General features: G+C 37.2%; 1 protein-coding gene across 1 annotated transcript in view; it reads left to right on the top strand.

The window, feature by feature from the left end:
• Nucleotides 1-22,671, top strand: part of LOC110843093 (Down syndrome cell adhesion molecule homolog) — a 105,788-nt gene that overhangs the window by 55,206 nt on the left and 27,911 nt on the right. The window lies entirely within an intron of this gene.

The raw sequence follows: 22,671 nt of genomic DNA on the forward strand, positions 1-22,671 counted from the left end.
CAAAAGACAACAATATCGTGATTTTTTTCTTTCATACTTCTGTAGATCTGGGGTGGGCCACGTATTGTTTTATTTGCTTATGGAAATGAGCCTTTATTCAAATAAATGTGAATTTCGGAAGTTTGAGTCATGCTGTGACAGAGTGGATTTGATCATTTTTTGAAATTTAAAATGTGAATCACTACCGGGCGTGCAATACTTTTCGTCTTATCAATTAGAGCACGCAGGACTACGCAGCAATAGCTGGTAGGCAGCTGTCGTAACCACAACGCAACCATATAAATAACAGATATTAAACCCCGAGGACGAGATTACAGTGAAATCTAACTTTGTGTTTTGTTTGATATGGAGAATAAAACATAGATTTGAATATAGAATACAATTGACTTCTGGTGAATATTTGAACATTTTCTTATAAACGCATCACATGAAAAACACAATATAATGTCATGTGTGAACAAAAATGTTCCTATAAATACATAAAGCACATGGACAACGAATTTGTTCCTGTGGTCATTCTACCTGGCTTTGCAATGCAGGATGATAAGTAATAATCGCTAAATAGCGAAAGAAATCCAAACGATGAACGAAATAAGTTAAACGTGGTCAGAAGATTAAGAATCGCTACAATGCAACACACAATACGCACAACTGAAAATACAAAGTTATGAATGCCCTATGAACATACCTTCTCCAAGTTGGTAGTGGTGGCTTATTAGGTTTGGCTTGATAAAAAGTGGAAGCATATTTCATTCAACTCGAACAAAGAGCCCAAGCCCACAAGGGACGATCAAAGATTGGAGATAATTTCTGATCCTGTTATTAATAAAGGGATTACACAAATAGCACAATGCGACGTGGTCGGAGAAAATTCATTTACAAGTTGAGATTTGTTCCTGCGTTTCTTTAGGCTTGTTGTTATTTTGTTCTTGTCTACCCTTGGGATTGGAGGTGGTTTGTGGATTATAGTTTTATGGCCAGATTGCTCCTGTCTGTACAGTTACTGTTTAATTTTGTTGTGGCAAAGAATTAAAATATTTTATAAAAGACGGGATGCTGCATCATTCCATTTTATTTCTAGTTTTTGGTCAGTAATACTGTCGCTGCATTGCTATGTACTTAATAATTTGCCGCAGTCTTGGTTTGTTTGTTACCCTTCAACATTTGTGGGACAAGGGAATTAAGTAAGACTCACAAAAAGAACGTCATAGATTGTGACGACTTTTTCGCTCATCATTATATTTTACCTTTAGCGATGTGTAACTGTACCTCGAGGATTAACTTTCTTTGGGATATTTCAAATCCGACAATTATTTTAATTTAACTTATCAATGTTTGCTCAGCTTTAAATTAGGTTTTCGCCGCTAGCAATAATCTCGGTTACGTTGGTTTGGTTCAAATTGTTAGTGACTCATTAAATCCGTATGTACATACATACACTACATCCTTATTTGAGCTGGTGTGCGGGTCTTCAAACCAAAAAATTGAAGGTTCATAATGAAGCATTCATTGTAATCGTGAAAACGTATTTGCAATTATATATGTTTGGACATAGCCATTATTCCAACGAGACTGCATACATACTCCAATTCACAAATTCAAAACTTATTTGCCAACTTTTTTGCCACTTTTTTGCACATCTCAAGAATCCATTTATTCATACTTGATGATATGTGTGCTTTATTTTACGCCGCAGTGTGACAAAGTAGTAATCATTGTTATTATATAACGCGTAGAATGTGTATGCATGAAGATGTCAAGAGTACATTACAACGCGATAGCAATTAAATCTCAGCCATTTCCTTCCTTTTAATTGCTTCTTGGGGATTTGAAGCACTTTGACTCGGCGAATCATCTCCATTTCAGTAAAGTAAACCACACACCGCACACACATTCAGACCACTTAATTATGCCGTGTATTCATTTGGCACGAGCTCTGGTTGGCAAAATTGCTTTACTTGGTTCAAATCGCTTAATGCAACCAAATTCATTTTAGACTAGTCATAAATGAATTGACAATGATGCAGTGTAAATGAATTATTTTAATGGGATTTCGGTGACTCTTCTCGTATGCTTTTCAAATGGTGGTTGATGTACTTGGAAACTTTTAGATGAGAACAAAAGTAAAGATATCATAGCTCTTAGGAAATATAATTACACTTTTTGTCTGTACCCGAATCTTGTGATAATTGATGAGGGAGGGCCATTGAATACTTAACTTGTGAAACAAAAAGCTCATTCATGCAACCATACATTTTTCATTGTTAATCATGACTAACAATGAATTCGTCTAAAACTGCAAGTCAATTGAACTCGCACAAGTTCAACGTGTTAACGAACACATTGTGAAGACTACTGATGAAGAGAGTTTCTCCATAAAACTTGTGTAGTACGAACGAGGTGGTTGTGAGCATTTTAAGCTTCCACTTGAACAGTCAAACCTCAAAAGTCTTTTCACTTCGTGTCTTTCCCTTGAACATGTTTCGTTTTTGCAAAAGTCATCGTTTTTGCCGAGAGAAATGTCGAGCATTATTGTAGTTATTCTTCCACATTACATAATCCTGTGCAGTTGAAGCCATAAAATGGAATGAGATGAAAGCTCCGGCTTTGTATTATTGTAATGGGGACTGCTGCAATTTGTTTCCCCTTCATCAAGTATCACAGCATGGAATGGAAATGGCAATAGCATTAAGTTGACTAGTGGGAGTGAAAAAAACGGACGTTATATTTTACTGCGAATGGGAACGTGCGATGCTATTTGATGTGATTGTGCGAATGACTTGGTTATTTGTCCTCTCTTCTCGGAGTTTTGAATTTTCTCCGGCCTTCTTTCACCAACGCCATGCATTTACAGATACAAATAGTGTTACAACATTGTGTGCATTATTTAACTTTATTTTTCTTCTAGACATTTAACACATAAGTAAACGTACTGCTATCTTTGTATATGTTTTGCGTCATTCATTTTATTCTTAGTTTGGTATGAAAAGTCATTGCCCAGAATGGCCAAAATGTATGTGCACATATTCATATGCAGAGTCATGGGGAAAATAATGGGTTGCTCGTCTCCTCCTGTTGTGGAACGTTTATTTAACTAACTAAACATAACTTTATTCAATAATCATAAAGACAAAAGTTTCGTTCAATGGAGCGTTGATTGACTTGTTTCAATAGAGGAACGAATTTTTGCCTGACACAATTCCTCCGAGCACAGGTGTCTATTCACCTGAGTAAGTAAATATTACAACGCACTTCATAAACAGGGGACGAGTTTTGTCTCTTTATAATAACAATACTGGTTTGTGACGTTTGCTTGCATCATTCAGTGGGCCAAGTTGATGTTAAAGGAATTGCCAAAAGTTGAAACGAAACGAAAGACTAACGGGACTCCCATTATTCTTCTTCTGCCGTCGTCGTCTTCTCCTTTCTTGCGCCAATGCATATCCAATCCGCGTTAAGTTTTGGTTAACTGGAGGTGCGGAATTTATTAAGACTGCAAAATACTTGAAGTTCTTACATATGTACATCGTTAGTACGTATGATGAGCACTATAGGAACTATCTGAATGACATTAGATTTACTTGTGCTGCCATTACACACAATGCTGTAAGGTGCAGGTTTCTGTGCCAGCGAAAGCCTCAGGGGTGATGACACACTTCATCAGTTTTCATTCTTGAGACGTTCTCATATGAGCAAAGAAGGAATAATATTTATCTTGATATTACATTTAATAAAAGTTGGTGCGAAAGTTGATTTGATGGAAGCGTAAAAGCTTTGCTGTGTCTCCCTCATGCAAGGAGAGACGGCTGCTAGATTTAGATGAACGAGTGAGTGGTTTAGCGGGGGTGTCAAATAAGATATTTTATATTTAAACCTACTCTTAAAGCTCCATATGTCTTACTCATATGGAGATGAAAATGGGTGATGTTGATATATATGGTAAATCACGAATGCAATAATCTGCATGAAGCTCCGAGGAAGTTTATATTAGACGACCACGGGAGGAATAACGCCACCCAGGATTTAAGCTTGGGTGTCAATGGACGAAATGGGATTTATTTTATTAGGATAAAGACGATGCGATGCTGAGTGTGAAAAAATGCCAGCTCACGTTGCAGGTTAAGTTTACGCCGCACCGCAGCCCTACTCCTCGCGAAATAATGTGCTTACAGTGCAGGGAAGTAAGTAATAAGTAATGTAATTTTGTGTCGTTGTCATCGTCCTCGTAGCCGTTGGAGGAACTCGGATATGTCTAACACACTTCCTGATATCTGATGAGTGCACAATTTTTCCAGACTTGCTCGTTACATAATAATAATAGCTCGTACGTATGAGTCGTATGTACACATGAAGCACTGCGGACGACACCTTCTCCTCCCGGCCCGGCGTTGGTAGCTTTTTTAAGGTTCCAAACTTTCCTCCTCCTGGTCTATTAAGCTGGTTAGCTCGTGCCTTTACGTTCTGCTGGTGCTGGTGGTGGTAGTGGTGGCGGCGTATCATTTAATAGTGTGTCAGCAGGCTAGATTGCATATCATTAGAATAAATGGGATTTCGGAAAACCCCTTCCGCCCGCAAAATTTGCAGCTCTGCGTCTCTTTTCTCGATCTCGACGTCTGCGTCAGTGAGTTTTTTCTTTGTTAAGACTTTTTTTCTTGTCGTTGAAGATATGTCTGTATTGTTGTTTTTCTGCTGGGACGATAAGGGATCAGCATTAGAGGCAGACACAAGCCTTCCCGAGGGTTGGATTTGATTTGATGCCAAAAAAGATGACATTCATCCAGGTTGCTTATTTCCAACAAGGATGATGAGACAGTAATGAGGGATGACGGTTTTAGCCCATAAACAAGCTGGGTGTACATAATAGGACACGCTATCAGAATTGATGGTACCATGTCTCATTGTTGGTATTCCAAAGTGATTGCTTTATTTTGAGCAATCCGTTTACATATATTTATTTATATGCAGATTGTGTATTTCTGCAAATTAAGAAGAATGGAAAGCTGAGAATGCAACTAATGAAATGACATTCATTTTTTTAAATATTGAAATAAATTACTTTTTGATTAGATTGAGGTTGTCAAAAATTTCGCACTTTTTCATGTCGTGATGAAACTGACACATTTTGCTTGCAATTTGAGGTAAATTCATTATTTTGGGAAAATGTATAAATATACATGGCAGACTTGTAAGTAAGTATAAAAAATTGCTTTTATGTTACACTGGCTTTACGCCTATATAAGAAAAAAAGTTATTGTTCAATCTCGGTTCGACTGTTATTATCCTACTTATTTCAACCACTTACCAAAATGACAGTGAACTAATTTTTTGTTTCGTTTTCAGGTAAGACCATCAGATGACATAGTCCTAGCTACCTTCTGCCCGTGTCAATTGTGCAGCAACAGAAAACCACTACAAAGTTTTAGCTAACTATTGGATCAATCAATCAATATCGGCCAAATGTAAATCAGCGAATTGCATTTTGATTTGAGCCAATTCTCACAATCGAAAGCCGATTTCAATGGAGGCAACGGTTTTGCGGTGAGAGTGCGGTACTGCATGACGCGGTCTGTCGGTTCTTGTTGTCGGTAACCAGCCAGCAGATACTCATTCTTTGCTACCTGCGAAAATCAGAGGCTGAGCTGATGTACCATAATCATAATAACCTCATTTACCTATATTCATTTCATAGAATTTCTCCAATGATAATTCGTCTCACTAACCTAGTCAGCATATCATGCAGCATACAACACAGTGCATCACTATCCAATCGTGAAAGGATCAAGTCGTCTTTGTCACATGAAAGTAGGTGGCCATACGTACGTACGCTTTCTTATGCAATTTAACAAAGTGTTTCGTTTAGTGACACTTACGTGCCACACCCACACTCAACACGTCCATACATTCACGCATACAATTCAGAAGCCTCTCTCAACGTGTACTTCACTTCAAAGGTCAATCCTATTCACGTTTAGCCTCACAAATTCTCAGTTCAATCGATCCTTTCAAAATCTCAAACTTCACTTTTTTTGCCTTTGACGTATTCGCACTTTTTATTATTATTCTTTTCCTTGGCCACTGACTGACTGGCACCAATTGTACACGTCAAGTCCACTTGAAATAATTTATGTCAGCAAATTGCGTGGACAAAAACAAAGTTTTACTCTTTCTTAAGCAGTGCCTTTGCCGTGGGGTGTGTCAAAGGTATCCATTCATTTCAAATTATTGTAGTTTTGATGTGACACAGGAAAAATAATGGAATAAAAGGATCCTTGTGTCATACCAAAGTGACGGAAAGCATATACGTCATAAAACTGTGTTAGGGCAGGCATGGCCAAATAATATGAATCAGATTTGTAGCGTAATGGGATGAAAGGAGGAAAAAGGTGCGAGTTAAAACTTTACGGATTATGTTGTGGATGGATCGAGCGAGCAGATTCAAAGTCAAGTCGAGAGCTAACAGGGTCAGGGAACTGTTAGTTTTGCTCAGAGCCAAGTCAGAGAGGTTTTATTGTTGTCGTCCGAGTCCGGCTCTCTGGCAACTTTACTCGACATAAAGCATGCATACGAAGGCAGCATTGTTGTTCTCTTTGAGATTTCACTATGCATCATCACACGTTTGTTGCAGGTTGTGGGGATGATGAGATGAAGCTTTGGTTGGCCGTATCTCTTTCCATCCTGAGACAGAGACGAGACGAGATGGAGTAAAGTGCAAATCTTGAGTTGTACCACCACCTTGAACAGAAAGCTTAAACTTTGGTCCATCCATTGTGCATGGTCTTTTTTTGCAATGGTGGTCCAATAGACGTAGATTGGAGATTGCTGTAAATTATTCACTTGAGTGTATGTATTGGACTTGAGATTTAGGGGTTTACGTTTATGTTGTTTATCTGTAAAAAAGTTTCGCTATCATACATTGTACATTTGGTAGCATGTAGTTGACGATGGCGATTGCTACTAGTTGAATTGTATTTTGTATCAAACGATGTATTAAAACTAACGGGAATCGAGAGCTGTGTATTTAGCTCAAAAATTTATCGACTCTTTATTTATTGAGTCTTTTTTTAAGAAAACGTGTTTGAGATGGACATTTACTCACTTCCTGCACTTTGGCTATTTTCCAAGAATCACCTCTATTTAACAAGAGCTGTTTAATTCTGCCAGAATGAGATGAAAACCCATTCCTCCAACAACGAGCAATTTAGTTAACGATTTCTGGATTTGGGAAATAAATTAATACAAGTCATGGTCTACACATACACAGATACACAGATCTTAAACTAAAGCTCTTCTTCATTTTTTTGAAAGTTATGAGCCAATTAATCCCAGGGAGTTTTTGAAATGCAAATCTGAATACATTATTATTAATTATTAAAAACATGTTTTTTTGCGGTAGTTATTGTTAATTCGTTTGATTTTTTATAACTTATCGTGACCATACTTAAAGGTTCACACAACCTTGTGCGTTGTATAATTTGCATTCTGTCGCGCCATTACCTTTGTAAACTGCGATAGGTGTCTAATTTGAATTCAATAGGATTGTTAATTATACAACGCACTGCCAGCCAACAATTGATACACAAAGGAGAAGGACACGACAAGTCTCGCAAATTGTTTTACGATGTCAAGTGTGGTAGGCACGTCATTGACGGAAACCGCTCAAGATGCTACGTTAGCTGCAAATTCAAATCTTTGAATTTTAACACCAACAATTGTCTACATCAGACTGAGGAGGAACAATTGTTTGTTACGTTAGTGACGTTGTATTTCAACGACCGTATTGTCTGAATTGTCTCATAAACAATAAATTTAGGGAGGGATGAGTAATGGGAACAGCGATTGCACACACAGTCGTATGCACAAAGGGTGGAATCATCTTAACTTGAACTCAATCACAGTTAAAATTCAAAGAATAGGATGCACCCATTGTTGATGGGTTGTAGTTTTTGCCAGCTAATGCAGGTGCAAATTGTCTAACAATAATCATTTCTCCTTTTGAATTACTTTGTTTGTGTTGCTGCAAAAACAGATTGGTATAATATTTATGCATCCTTTTTTTCCTTGCATATGCATTACAAGAATGTACTTGAACTTGACTTTCAAGTCGTTCAATGTCAACTTTTCAATCTAGTTTATGTCCGAAGTCTTCTCATAATTTGAATGTTGAATTCAAATTAGTGAAAGATCAATAAATTTTGGTTTATGAAGTTTGAGAGTTGTGTGACCTGAATATGGAATCAAAGTGGCTCACGCTAGTTAATATTTTGCAAGAACTAAATACAAGCCACAATATTGCACTTACCAACGTGTCTGGGCAGAGTCAAGTAAATTGGAGATTTATAGACTTCATTGTTAACGTTAAGCGAGAAAAGTAAGTGAAACGATTTAATTTCCCTGCAAAACTTGTTTCTTACACAAACATCCCATTCATACGTAGTGCAGCTTTACATCTGTACATATGTACATGTGTTTCTATGTACGTACGTACACATGTGGTTGTTGAGCTGAATTTCTTCTCATTTTCGAAATAATTGTCTCGTACAAAGCCAATAAGCTTGAACTTGCTCTGATATCGTAGAAGCGACATTTGTTTGTATATTATGGGACGACAACTTCCACCCAGCATAATTTTATCTAGCACACTGCATGTAAATTCATGGTCGCAGTTGTTTACATTTTGCAAAGTTAATGAATACTGCAAATCTCATAATTACGAGAACGCCTATGTAGGGAAATGGGAATGTGGTGGATGTATGTACATACGCATCAAACTGCAATACCCACAATTTGCAAAGGTACACCATACATGGGTTAATAAGCTAAGTTTCGTACGAGGCAAAGTGCAATGTTTTAGCGTGTTTCTGCGTATGTGAGGTTTGGCACAACTTTATTATTTTGCGTATCCCGTGAAGGTTTGACCGACTTGTTTGACATCTAAATGAGTTTGTTAGTGGGAGTTTGGGAATTTTCAAAACAAAGATTATTAAAGTATGGCCATTATTCTGTGTGCCATGCATCTTTTGCAGCTTGGTCTGGCATTCAGGTGGAATTTGCGGTTTGACACTTGACATGAAAAACTGAGATACAAGTTGTATTAATGTGACAAAAACAAATAAGAACGTCATATACAGTTTTCAGAGGTAGCAGCTCATGTCTCATACAGAGGAAAAGTTGAAAATATTTTGCTGGTAAACGCATGTCGTCCGACAATTTATTGCATCTCATTTACAATATTTGCTAGATTTTTTAAAAACTATTTCTTGACCTTTTTGCTCACCAATCGATTTTACTTTAGCAAAAACTATAATTTAGCATCTGTGAATCAGTTTATGAATGAGTATGTTGGTTCTCTCTCGTCGCTATCCTCTTTTTTTACATGGGTTTATACCTCCTTGCATATTTTGGTTAAAAATCAAGGCGATTTATGTTACAGTAAATAAATTACAAGAATTGTGCCATCACACAAAAAATGTGCAGGAATCATGCCTCAACTGTCATCATAATTTAATGAAATTGAGGCCTTAATACACTCCTTCATTAATTAGTCGTGAAGCACGTTTACTTTATAAAAGTGTGATATTACTTCTTTAGCACAATGTGCAAATTGTCACTCAACTAGCTAGTTAATTCCTGATTCGACCAAATTATTTCTCACATTTTGATAATTTCTATCATTAATTAATTGGTTGAAGCTACAGGTTATGCAGTACGTACGCACTAGACTTTCAACTTTAAGGAAACGGAAAGTCACATTTCTGGTGACGTGGTGAAGTCATTCAAAAAATAACCTAATGCGAAAACGACACGATAAGTGGAAATGCATGCATAAGTAGATAAATAACCTCATCATTTCATATTATCATATCATTATCACAGGAGAGAAACTTATTTGCTCCCCACTTTGTGATGTTATATTCAACAGCGGTGATGGTTGATCAGTACACCATGAGTTCTTTTCAGCTCATTCATTCCGTCACATTATTCTTCATCATTTTCGTGTTTATAATGATATCAGAAAAAGTGAGTGAGAAGTTTCTTTGCTGAAGGATGTACGTCTTCGAGTAAAAGTCGAATGCATCTTGCAAAGTATTTTATGAATTACTGCACCGTCTCATCAACAGCGTAAAAAGCTGCTTTATTTATGAAGCACACATATAACAATGATTATTATGATGACGGTGGTGGTGGAAGGATGGAAACCATGCAGACGTGAAAGGAAGTTCATATGGTTTGTTTGAGTGACAGACACTTGGTCCAAATTTTGGTCGTTTTTATTCCCTCCCCAGAAGGACCTGGTTGGTGTCCCTTCTTGCCGTCTTGTGTCAACTGCACGACGACACTCTGGTCACGCTTGTCATTGTCACCCTTGTCAGTGTCAACCTCAACTTATGAAGTGTCTTGAAGTAGTACTTTATTCTCCCAAAGGCAAAAAATGGGCAGAAAATAGCGAAACTACGGAAAAAGACCCCTGCTGATCACGAATGGATTTAGACACGTACTGTCATACTCATTCAATCCACAGCATGAAAACTTGTACTCGTTTCTATATTAAGTGGTTGGTTGGCTGAGTTTCATCGTTACGAGTGGTCGCGAGATAATTGGAAAATATTAAATGCCACTCAAATATGGGAACTATTTATAATGACAGTAATCAAATGCAATTGGAAATTTTATTTTTACGAGCTGCACGGACAAGCAGTTTGCATTTAATAAATGTGTTGGTTTTTAGGTGTCTAATAATCAATTCAATAATAAGCGTACTAAATGTGACGAAAAATGTAAAAAGTCGTAAAAAATTATGCTTCGAGTCGAGCGAGTCCCACTTTCACTTCATTTGATGTAACTCTTGATTGTATGTATTTGGTTCTTGATGCAATGATTTCTAGTGCTAAAATATGTATGGATTATCATCTAATTCTTTGGTGGTATTTTTATTTTAGGTTTACAACATTAATTTTGCGCTGTGTTTTAGATAGCTGTACAAGATTACAGGCTGACAAAATTTAATCACTATATTGATATTCCGCATGAAATAAGAAGAACAGGTCATGCATCTGATATATATGTACGATCTTTGCAATATCTAACGTTGCAGTATACATTTTAGATTAGTATCAAGATTTGAGTATAAAAATGATTCCTAATCAATTTTAGGATCACTCGGATGGTGTAGATTATTGGCTAACTTATTAAGTGTTCAATAAAATAAAATCTGCATAAATAAACATCAGACAATAATCGCAGGTTAAGACATTAGAAACGGAGAGTAGTACACAACTTTGGTTTCACTTTCTTTGTCACGAAAAAATACTTTGTTTTAGAAATGTCATATCGTGGACTTTTAAAGTTTCTTTTATGTTTACTCTATTGAGAAACGACTCGTCAGATTTGTATTATTTCGAAGAATCGCAAAGTTACGCACTATTACACTTTAACTGCCGAGCTTGCTGGGCAAAATCAATGGTTAGCTTTAGTTCACCGCAAAATTGTAGCAAAAAGTAGTTTTCATCAAAAAATGTCTCTCGACGACACTCACCGCACGTGCTTTAGCACTTTGAAAATTACTGCCATTCCAATTATTTGTAATCATCATGCATGGGCCTGTATCGTATGGGGGCCTCTCATCTTTACGCCAACGTATGTACATACGTAGGCTCTACTTAAACGGGAAAAATGACATCCTTCCACAATGCAGTCAGGTGTTTAAGCCGAGTTTTTGTCAAATTATGTAGCGAATATTACTAAACCTGATCTCATCTCCCTCTAAATCAGTAAACGACGAGCGTTGAAACAACTTACATAATATGATATTTTTTGTTAGGTCTTGATGTCATTTGTTTGAATAAGAGCAATAAAAACTGCATTGTCACAGTGTTTGCGATCAGTCTTCCCCACAGGGCAGCAAAGATAACGCTCATTCTAAATCACAGCAATCACTTCCTCTTCTTAAATAATCGTAATTCTTAATAAAACTTCATCCTCTTCCTGCTACGATTCCATGCAGAATCTTTTGATAGAGAGGATGCAATAGATGATATCATTTTGCTGATAAAAATTGCCCATTTAAAATTTAACATGATTTGTGGTTCTCATCCACAAAAATAACTAAATGTTTATATATTTATTCTATCATATCCAACAAAAGTCGACTCGTCATTGTCGCCATTTTTCACAACATATTTGCAAATCGACTGATGCAACTTTGTTTGTTCCTTGATAAGTAGTAGCCCATAGCGTAGGGGTGCATTTGTGTACGAGTGTATGTGCGTTGCATAATGAGTTCATTGGCACTAAGCAGCATAAGCAAAGAAAGACGATGCATTCTGGTCATACCACACTACACAATGTAATGGCGAATGTCAAATCTTCGAAAAAGGAGGAGAGTGAGAGAGAGAGGAAAGAAGTTGCTCCTCTAACAATGTCTTTCGTCCAAAAGTTGTCAAAGTTTTTTGGCCACTTTCAACTTGCACAGCAAGTTGGCCAGCTAGTTTGGCTAAGCTGAGACACTTGTACTTATCGTTAGAGTTAGTTAAAGCCAAGTTGTAATCATTAGTCCCATCATTGCAGCAGCAGTACATAGGCTGGGACCTCAGTGAGCATCTTCAGAACTGCAACTACTACTGCTTCCAATTAACTAAGCAAGCAGAGAGCGTCTTTTTAACTCAAAACTTTACGCAGTACAACGCACGATGTTGTCAGAAAGCTGAGGTTTTTCTTAATAACTGCTTGCTTGCATCAGCTTCAGTTTGTGATGATGGTTGGTCGCTGGTAAATAAGTGCATGGCAAAAGTAGTTTTTATGTATTAACGTTATTTGAAAGGTAAGCTGCTGCTGATAAAGACAACGGCCTGCTGCCCATCATTGCCAACTGAGATTTTTTTAATAAAGGACCAAATATAGGCTGGATGACGACATCACCGGCTTATGTGATTAGTTAGTTAAAGGTGGCTTAAAGCTGATTGCATTGCCAAATCTAAATAGAGCCCATTATGTAATGTAAAGTTCAAGTTTAAGCAAACGCAACAATGAGCTACTCCCTCGCCCTAAGTATACATACGTACACCGTCGTCGTCGTCGTGTAATGACGGCGGTGAATTTCGTGCTGTTATGTATGCATCTTCTTCTTCGGGTCCAACACAATAATGCGTCAACCACGTACAAGAAGAGTGCAATATTGCATAAAATTCCGAGTCATTGTATCCTTTAATAGCCTTCTTAGATACACGCGGGCGTTGTGCATTGTTAGCTCAACAAGGAGAAGGATTATTATAGCGGATGGTGTTTATTAACACAGGAGGAAGTTAATTTATCGCGAGCTGTTCGCACAAGGAGTAGACATCCTCTCGTAATAACAGTCTCAGTTTTAATCTATTTGTTCTCAACTTGGCACAACACGCTGCCCAACTTTTATTATTTTGCTAATGCAGCTGTAATCTTGATCTCTCCGTCGAATGGGGGAGGGATCGAGTAGCCCCTTCGTCTTAGATATGCCTTTCCTCAAGGAGGAAATACATACATTTTGGTGTAGAGGAATTATGTTGAGACAGTTTATGACAACTTGTTCACTTTGTTGGCACATCAACCAGCCCTCATACCTTCTCATCCTCTTTATTTCAATAATATCTTCCACTCTTGGTTGGCATTAATCTTGCAAATAAACATTCGGGTACTTTTTTTCCCGAACAGCATTGCCATCAATCAAGTGGAAGCGTTTCAGCATACACCTATGTACGTACGTATGCTACGACATCATTATTGTTCAATGAGATGAGGCAAAGTCTGCCATCAAAATGAAATGAGAACTACTCAGCCGTATCACATTAATCATGAGTAAGTGATCAGACGGACGGAATTAACATCAAGGATTTTGTATTGAAAAGATGATCAAAAGTATTTTAGTCAGATATGTTTGCACATGTATAGCACACGACATAAATAAATATATGCTCTCATGCAACAGCTTATGCCGAGCTGAACAACTTCATCGACGTAACGATCATCATACGGGGACACGACATGAATGATATGTATGAAGGCTTGTGTATGGTCGTGTAATCATCACCAGTCAATGTTTCGTGCAAAGTGCGATTGCAGAGCTTCAGCCCTCATTTGCGATTCTTTGAAAATTGATGACCAAGTTATTTGACAAGATTGCGCACATACTTACCTGACAATGACAAAGATGAAAGCATTTCCTGGAAATATCCACTCTTCAACTCGATTTCTACTTTGACCATGTGGTGGGTGGCACTATTTCTGTCGTACTAACTTTGATCAATATTTAGCAATCATTTCAACAGTCTGAGTAAAAAATAATAATGTTAGTCGAACTATATACATCGACCCACGTATTCTACCTGAATTATTTTACAAGAAGGAATTACTATTTAAATTAATTTTCTCTGTACTGACCAGCCAGCCACACACGATGAAGTACTTTATTTTCTGCGCTTGTGAAAAACATGAAGTTTTTTTTACTTTTAATATCCGTCAGTCGTCAGTTAATAGAGAAAAGTGATAAGATGACGTTTATCATGAAACCCATTGTCTACAAGTCCGTAGACTAGATATAAATCCTGAGAATCCTAATTTATCCTGACACGCAAACATCCAGCGAAATGCATCCTAACGCCGTTCGTTTGATCCATATATGTAAGTAGTCACCTTTTAATGTACAGACACTGGTACATACATATTTGCCACATGCAAGCGTGTGAATTTCACTCGGCACAAAGTTTCGTTGTCTCTCGAAATGTGCTTCGTTGATCTCGCTCAAAATTATCTCCGAATCTCACTGACCCATTAGATTCCAACACTTCATTCACATCAAGGCAGCAAGCAAGCAATCTGTAAATCAAGACAACAATCACTCATTAGCGCAGGAAGGAAAGCTTTAATTGCCAGAATTGCTTATTTCAGGCCATTCTTCTGTCAAAGCAACGAGAGCAAGTGAAAAAGTACTGATGGACATGCCACACTAGAATCAAATGCAATCAATAATTCAGCACACATTGCGTCTATGTATGTAATTTTAGAAATCAAATGAAAAAATACTCTACACGAGGCAGGTGGATTTCTCATAATGGAGAAATAGAATAAAAGAAAGTCAGCCAAAACAGGTGTCCATTTATTTTCGCCCATTTATTTTTTTTACTATCGTATATTCGTATATATGTACAAAATATATATACACATGCATGTATATGTTTTTATATCAAGTCCAAATGTAGTTAGGTGAGTGATTAGAATGACTCTGTGGGAGTTCTGATATGTTTTTGTTAGCAAATGAATTAATTTTGCAATTGAAACTTTTTGTTAAATTAGACAAGTGAATAAGACAAAGGTTTGAGAATATTCGTAGAATTGTTCCCGTGTCGAATTGATATTCACTTGATTCATTGTTCCAGTGGGAATACAAATTAAACCGTTTAATTAAACTCTGACCATTGATTAGTGCATTCGGGTTGAAATTGGCTCGTTCCTACTTGCAAATTGATGATGTAACACTCTTAAATTGAATTTTCAAACATTGATTTAAAAAGTGGATCTCTAGTTCTACAGACGTAGACATACATACGTTACACTACTAACTACATATGTATGTACAAAGTGCTAAACCATTGGTCAGTACGTAATAAGAGGATGATGGATTATTTAAATAATTCTTCAATTTTCTTGAAGGAGTGTGTCGCAAGTCTGAGGCTGAAGCGCAATTGCTTCTCTACATTCCGCCGAATTATGGGAAAGTAAATTACCTAAATGACTAATGTCCTCGGATGGAGTTTGGCACAAGTCCTCTTCTCGAATGAGCGAAACACAATATGAAGAGTGTCAAATATTTTAATTGTTAACTAGGCAAAAAACGGGCGGACTCGGAGTGAGATGACGGAGATAAGATAAGAAGGAGAGCATTTCATCGACTACTTGCCTGGTGCACGATTGCAAATAATAATTATTTCTTGTAGCGACACTGAGTCAAATCTGGGTAATTTTTTGCCATAATAATTCACATGGAAAAGGAGGTTCTTTTCTCATAATGGAATCTGAGATCGCCATTTCTTCTCATCTTGCAACCCATTTCACTTTTCTTTCATTAGTTTTTGCAATTTTATTCTCTATACGCCTAGACACATCCCCTTTAAAATATATGCATGCATTTGCATCTTCATTTTTCATTAGTGAGTGAGAACTAACACAAAAATCTCTACTTGGTTGAGCCGGTGTGAAAATATGATGCACAGACACATAGACTGCAAATTGTGTTGTTTGCATGTGGGGTGTTTCAAGGAGTGAGGGCATTTCCAAGTTGAAGGGAAGATTATGAGATTTGGGATTTGAAAATGGAAATATTCATGCCAACCAAAACTACCCCAATCCTTGGAAGTCAGGGAGATGAGCAGATGAGGAGGCGGAGATTTTGTAATTAACGAGATGATTAATGAGAGACTGAGGTGGAGACACTTAACTATTCTCCTCTCTCTCTCTCTGTTCTAAGTTTGTAGTGGTTAGTACTTGGTATTTTAATATTTTGTACTTTAACCCAACCATAAGACCATTATTACTGCACTGGGAGAAAGAGCATTTGAACCACGCCAGAGAGTAGTCCCCGTGGTACATAGGAACTCGTCCTTAGGGCGGATATTTTTTGCCTTCATACTTCATAAAGCCAATTTAAGTTTTGACCTAAATTTTTAATTTCTGAAGAAACACTTTCTACACTTATTTGAGCTTATTACCTTCCGTCTGTCGTAATGCAAGATAGCAGTAGAACACACACCTTAGATTAATGAGCTTTATTAGTTGGACGTTCTGAACGGTGGGTGCATTTTATTTTACTCCACTGTAGATCACGATCAAGTAAAAAGAAACATGCAATATTGGTGCTCATAGTCAGCATATTATTTTGATGATGACGATATGTTTGAGTCTGACAGAATCGCTGTGGGTAGTCTACGAATGAGCCTAATTAATAATTTTGGCAATTTTTACCGTAGCAATAATGGCAGTTTGTTGTTCCTTTAATTTCTGTCGTTATTATTAGATGCCTCTTCTAATGGGGAGTTAATGCTGTAACAAAGTTTTTAATAGCAAGTCAGTGCATGATACATGCGTCCTATTAATAGCTAGAAAAATTTAGCTATATCCATAAAAAGTCAGGTCAGGGCAGAGAGAAATGCGAGTTAAGAAACATTTTAGTAATCAATCATCGGCTTCGTGTCATATTTTGTCACAGCAGAAGTCATTAAAAATTCCTAAAGGACTTATAAAATCGATAAGACGAGACATTAGGGCTGCGATCGAATGGCGTCACAACATCATTCATTCGCTAAATCGCACAACGGTAGCAGACATATCTAAATATATGCGGTCAACATTTATTTATTATGATGCAAACTGTTCTCACTAAATGGTCACTATATTTCTCACTCGATTGATTGTTGCTATTCGTGGCTCCTCGTGAACACTTTGTAAATTAATATTGACAACTTATCCATTGTCCGTGCAAGTATTAATAAACGGCAAATAAGGTTGTGCAGTACGGTACCGTGATTTAATAATCACATGGTTAATAGTTTTGATTGAAAATTATCTCAATGTAACTTAACTGCACTAAACAGGAATAAACTCGAGCTGCTGCATCCACCTAAAAAAAACTCTGCGATCTGCTAAGGCCATCAATGAATTATTACAGAGCTTATCGTCAATGTAGACCAAACAATGGAGGCAAAAGGGTGTGAATCAAATTAGTGAAGGCAACAACACCTTCTAGCCATTTATTCGCATAATACACACCGACAGTCTTTATTGAATATTTGTTTTGTGTAAGTTTATCTCAGAAATCTCCTGAGTTAATTGAATTAGATTGCAACACATATCCAGGTGAGATTCGACATTGACTTTTAATACCAACCACCAAAAGCAGTATTGCCAACAGGAGATTTAAGATGTCGATTCATATCTCTTTTTTTGCACCATGCGGCATTAAACGCTTACTCATATATTACCAAAACGGTATATCACTAAATCGATTCATAGAGCGTATGAGTCAAGGTTATATCTGTAGGAGTTGCTAATCTTAATTTTCTTGACGAAGGATGCATCCGACAAACTTGTTCACTACGTGTTCCGTATCTGGAAACCAAATTTCGTTTAAATAAAATAATAAAATAGCCCATTGGATCCGTGCGTGATTCGACCACTCGTGAGCCTAAAGTTTGCAAAATCCATATTATAATTTATCCTACAGTGTACATCGTGATGAGCGGTAATGAATTCATTTTATTTGATTGGAATCCAATCATTTGGTTCAATATGCCAAAACCATTGAACAAAACATATTCAAGAACGTAATACTTGAAATGTATTCTTTTTCTAGCTCATTCACCTTACAATTTGTATGCCAATAAATGAAGTGTCTGAAAAAAATATATCTATGTATAACTGAGTAAAGCAAAATATTTGCATTTTTCATGCACTACATTTAGGTCAGTATTTGCACTTATGCGAAATACTAAAGGATTTCTTGAATATTCGATTCTATGCACAAACAATACAAATTCATATTTCTTAATTGATGGTGTATGAAATATAGTGACGAAACTAAATCTATTAGTGTTGCTCTGCTGCCGCACATATGACACGACAACCATTGTTCCTGAAAATGAACAGCAACACTTTGTGTGTTGAATATTATTTTGATTAATTTTTGTGTGGTTTCTCTTCTAGGTATGCAAACTTTGGAGATTCTCATTTCAAATTCAAATGGGGAAACCCCTCTGGTTGGCTGAGTGAAATTGGATAATCTGCATCCATCCCCGAGGTTGAGTTTGGTCTTCATCGTTACCCAACTTTGTTTGGCTTACTTTCTTTCCCCTCTGCAAATGCATTCACTCATGAATATATTGCAAAATTGTGATTTTCACCATGCAAAAACATAGTCAAATCCGCTTTTGCTACAGCCCGAATAAACCAAGACACTCAAAATTGAATCCCAGTACCAGTTTCGTAAACAGGATGGAATACGTGGTTGCGGTTTTAGCCACGATTACTAAATCCCAATGACAGCCAGTTCCTTCCTCCATGTAACTTGGGCCCATGATGATAAGATGAAGTAATATTTTCTTTGTGGTCTGCAAGTCCAGACGCGGAATGACATGAGGAAGACAGTGAAGATGAACTTGTTTTTTTTGATGACCTGGTTTGTACGGACGTGGAAATGACACTGACTGTCGGGGCATTGTTCAGATTTCGTTTTCCTCCGTTCTGCTCCAGCTATCTTGTCTCATCATCATCATCGCACATTTATCCACGAAACAACCCTTCCCTACTTTCTTTAGGTTGCTTCATCGTGTGCATTGTTTTCGAGCGACATTGACTATGCCAACCAAACCAAGCATCAATGAAGGATAAAAAACATGTTCAGTTCATGTCCGAATAAAACCGAAGAAACGGACAGTGCACAAAATACCATGAGTTGCTACTGATTACGGTTGAATCAAATCTGTTACAATCGTTGTGCAGCCAACTTTTGTGTGTCCATCGGAAATATCCTGATTTAGATGGATGACGGATACAAAAAATAGGGCCACGCTAGACAGAAAAAAACGCCGTCTTGTGTAGAGATGAACATCTGACAGAAAAGTCCGGTGTATTGAACCTCCGTTTGATTAGCCCTTTCTTTAGCTGATGATGAGAATAGATAACGATATCTGAACAGAACAATCTTTCACAGGGAACTGGAAAACTAAATCAATGACTTGATCTGACAAGAATTTAACAATTTTCATTTGTTTCAATTGTTGTACTTATTCTGCTAGTTTTTTTCAAAATTTAAACCTTTGAACGGTTATTTTAAAACTTTTAAAAACTTTCAAAAATGAAAACAAGTACACCAATATTGCATGTACAAGCGTAGTAAAACTGATTTTCTTGTTGACTGTATACACGTGAATGTCTTTATTCACAAGGAATAAAAATTGGAAGAACGTGTTCCGGTAAACCGCAAAGCACAGGTGACTTAATGTCGCCAGGGGCGGTGGTACAGAGTAGATTGTGCATTTATATGTGCAAAGAGTTCACGTCACTGACCGATCAGACAACATTCTGACATTTTATCAAAGTTTTTGTTACACATGTATCCATGTAATAACTAAAATACAGCAATATGTAATAACAGCATGTAACGTCTGACGTCGGATATCAATTTGTACCCTGTTTCTAAATACGTGCATGTGTAGAAATGCTAAAGGAATGAACTAATTTCCAAACATTTTTGGTTGTTGCCCACAAAACTTGCTTTACGTGTGCATCATACAGATTTTATTTTACACATTTAAAATAGAATGGCATTTGCGGTTAGCAGATTCCTCTTCATCTAGAACATCAATTTACGAATGAAACGCACAAGGGATATTTTTCAGCAAAATTCCATTTGCTCTTCTTCCTCTCGGTATCATAATATCCACTCTCGCTTTTATGGTGAAAGCCAGGCAAATCCGAAAATCCGTGGGTCGACAACTTCTAGTTTCTCTTAATGGAACCATCCAGGCATAGATAGGATGAGCTCATCCACCACGAAAGCAGTGTTGTTGGAATTGAATTCGCCTCAGAACTTCATTTCCTATATATACGCACGGGATTCCATACAACTTTTTTCGCAAAGCAATATGGGTCTGTCGGCCATTAAGAGCTTGGCGGTTCTGTTTTTTGGCAGCCTTGTTCAGGACTGAACTAGTGGTTCGGATGAGAAGAGAACCAGTTGAATTTTGCACTGTAGAAAATAATCCACAAGAACGAGAACGATATCATCATTTTGCTTTGTTCTCTGCTAATTTCCCAGCAAAGTAGGCGTGTATTCACTACGTCTGCATTCCATTACATCTTTACTACGAACGAACCAAGGCACCACGCGAATGGCAGAAGGAATGAGCATGGGCAAAATCAATGAATTGTAGATTAGTAGCGGAAACCAACACGAACCAGCCGTCGTTCTTTAGCAATAATGTGCCATTCTGTTGGAGCAGACGGGCGAAATTGGGAGAAATTCTCACGCCAAAGGGCCTTGTTGCAAATAAATACTTGGTACTCGTTCGTCTCGCATGCACTCTGGCTATATTGCACACACAAACTGGTCAGGAGCAAAATAGTTTGAAAACGGTGAAGTTTGCCTGAGCTGATGATGATGAAACGATTATTTAATAATTGAATGTTCACTCTAATCTCACTTTATGATCTGTACCCTCCTCCTCCTCCTGCCACTTTGCTGTGGTTTCATGCACAATTCCCCGCAAAATCGTTTCAAACTTTCATATGCACCAAGACCACAGTATGAATATAATTGTTCTTTGATATTTGCTTAATGTCTTCAACAAAATTGTGGGACAAGCAGTTTAATTATAGGGTCACGTTCCTCTATTTGCTTTTCACAATGTGGGCATGCATACACATTGCTGACTGCGTTTCCATTTAATTTGCATTTATTTTAGATGGATCGACGCACAAAATGAAGTTGCTGAACACGAAAGAATATCGTAATGGTTCACATGTAGCAATTAATTGTATTTATTTATTTAAGTAATATTTTGGTTTCGAACAGTAAAATAAAATCAAAGATGTGTCGATCGACAAGGACAATGCACTTCAATTTATGTTCCTATATAATCCCGAGAAAAGGTGATTACAAATTGCATGCATACTTGTGTATGTGTCCATTGTGACCTGTCGACACAAATTTAGTTCCACTAAACAAAGAGTGAAAGAACAATGGTTTGATTTCGTTAGTTCTGTACGGAAATTGGATGGCTGATACGATTTGAGTGAAGGAATTTAATAGCAGAGGAAATTAGATTGGCGTGTTTGGTTGAGAATTTGATGTTACTTCATAATAATAATATGTGAGTTTAGTACATATGTAAGTAAGTACTACACACGACGTTGGTGCTTATGCAGTGGTGCAGATGACTTGGAGGAATTAATTGTATGTATGCCCGACACAGTCCTGTCGTTTTGTTGGGCTGTAATTTACTTTGACTTTTGTGCACTTTGCCCTTTGGGATTTGAGAGCAGTTTGTTGAGACAATTTTAGAGCATGTATGTACACATGTTAGTAAATTGCTGCTGCTGTGATTTAATCAATTTACTTTACGTAGTAGTACCAACCTGGTAATTTAGCATGGTCATTTCTTCCTTGAAGTAAGAACGGTTTCTGCCCTATTTCTTCCGGTCCATCCCTGCTCTTATGCATTCTAGTTAAAATTGGGCGTCGTACTTAATACGTATGCAAGTATTTGAATTTGGGCAAGAGGATATTGACGTCTAATTAGAATGACGTTACTCTTCGCATCGGCAGGCACTTCGAATCTAAGCTCGAATACCAAGTTCTCGTCGGATGATAATTTTAAAACTAAAATTTAATTCCATCCTATAAATGGAAAGCAGAGTTAATTACGAGTGCTTGCTCTGGCGCAGACCTAATTTAATTAGGAGTTGCATACTGATTGCGAAAGAGCTGGAAGCTAAATTTTTTAATCATGTTAACTATTTTGGAATCGTCATGTTGCAGTCCCAAATTTAGTACAAAGATCACAAGAATTTATTCGAGAATGAATTGAATTAAAATAATTTTTTGTACGCAACTCTTTAATTGCAAAAAGGAGACTTGTGATTTGTTTAAAA

This window comes from Folsomia candida, unplaced genomic scaffold (assembly GCF_002217175.1).
Source record: "Folsomia candida strain VU population unplaced genomic scaffold, ASM221717v1 Fcan01_Sc002, whole genome shotgun sequence".
Taxonomy (NCBI): Eukaryota; Metazoa; Arthropoda; class Collembola; order Entomobryomorpha; family Isotomidae; genus Folsomia; species Folsomia candida.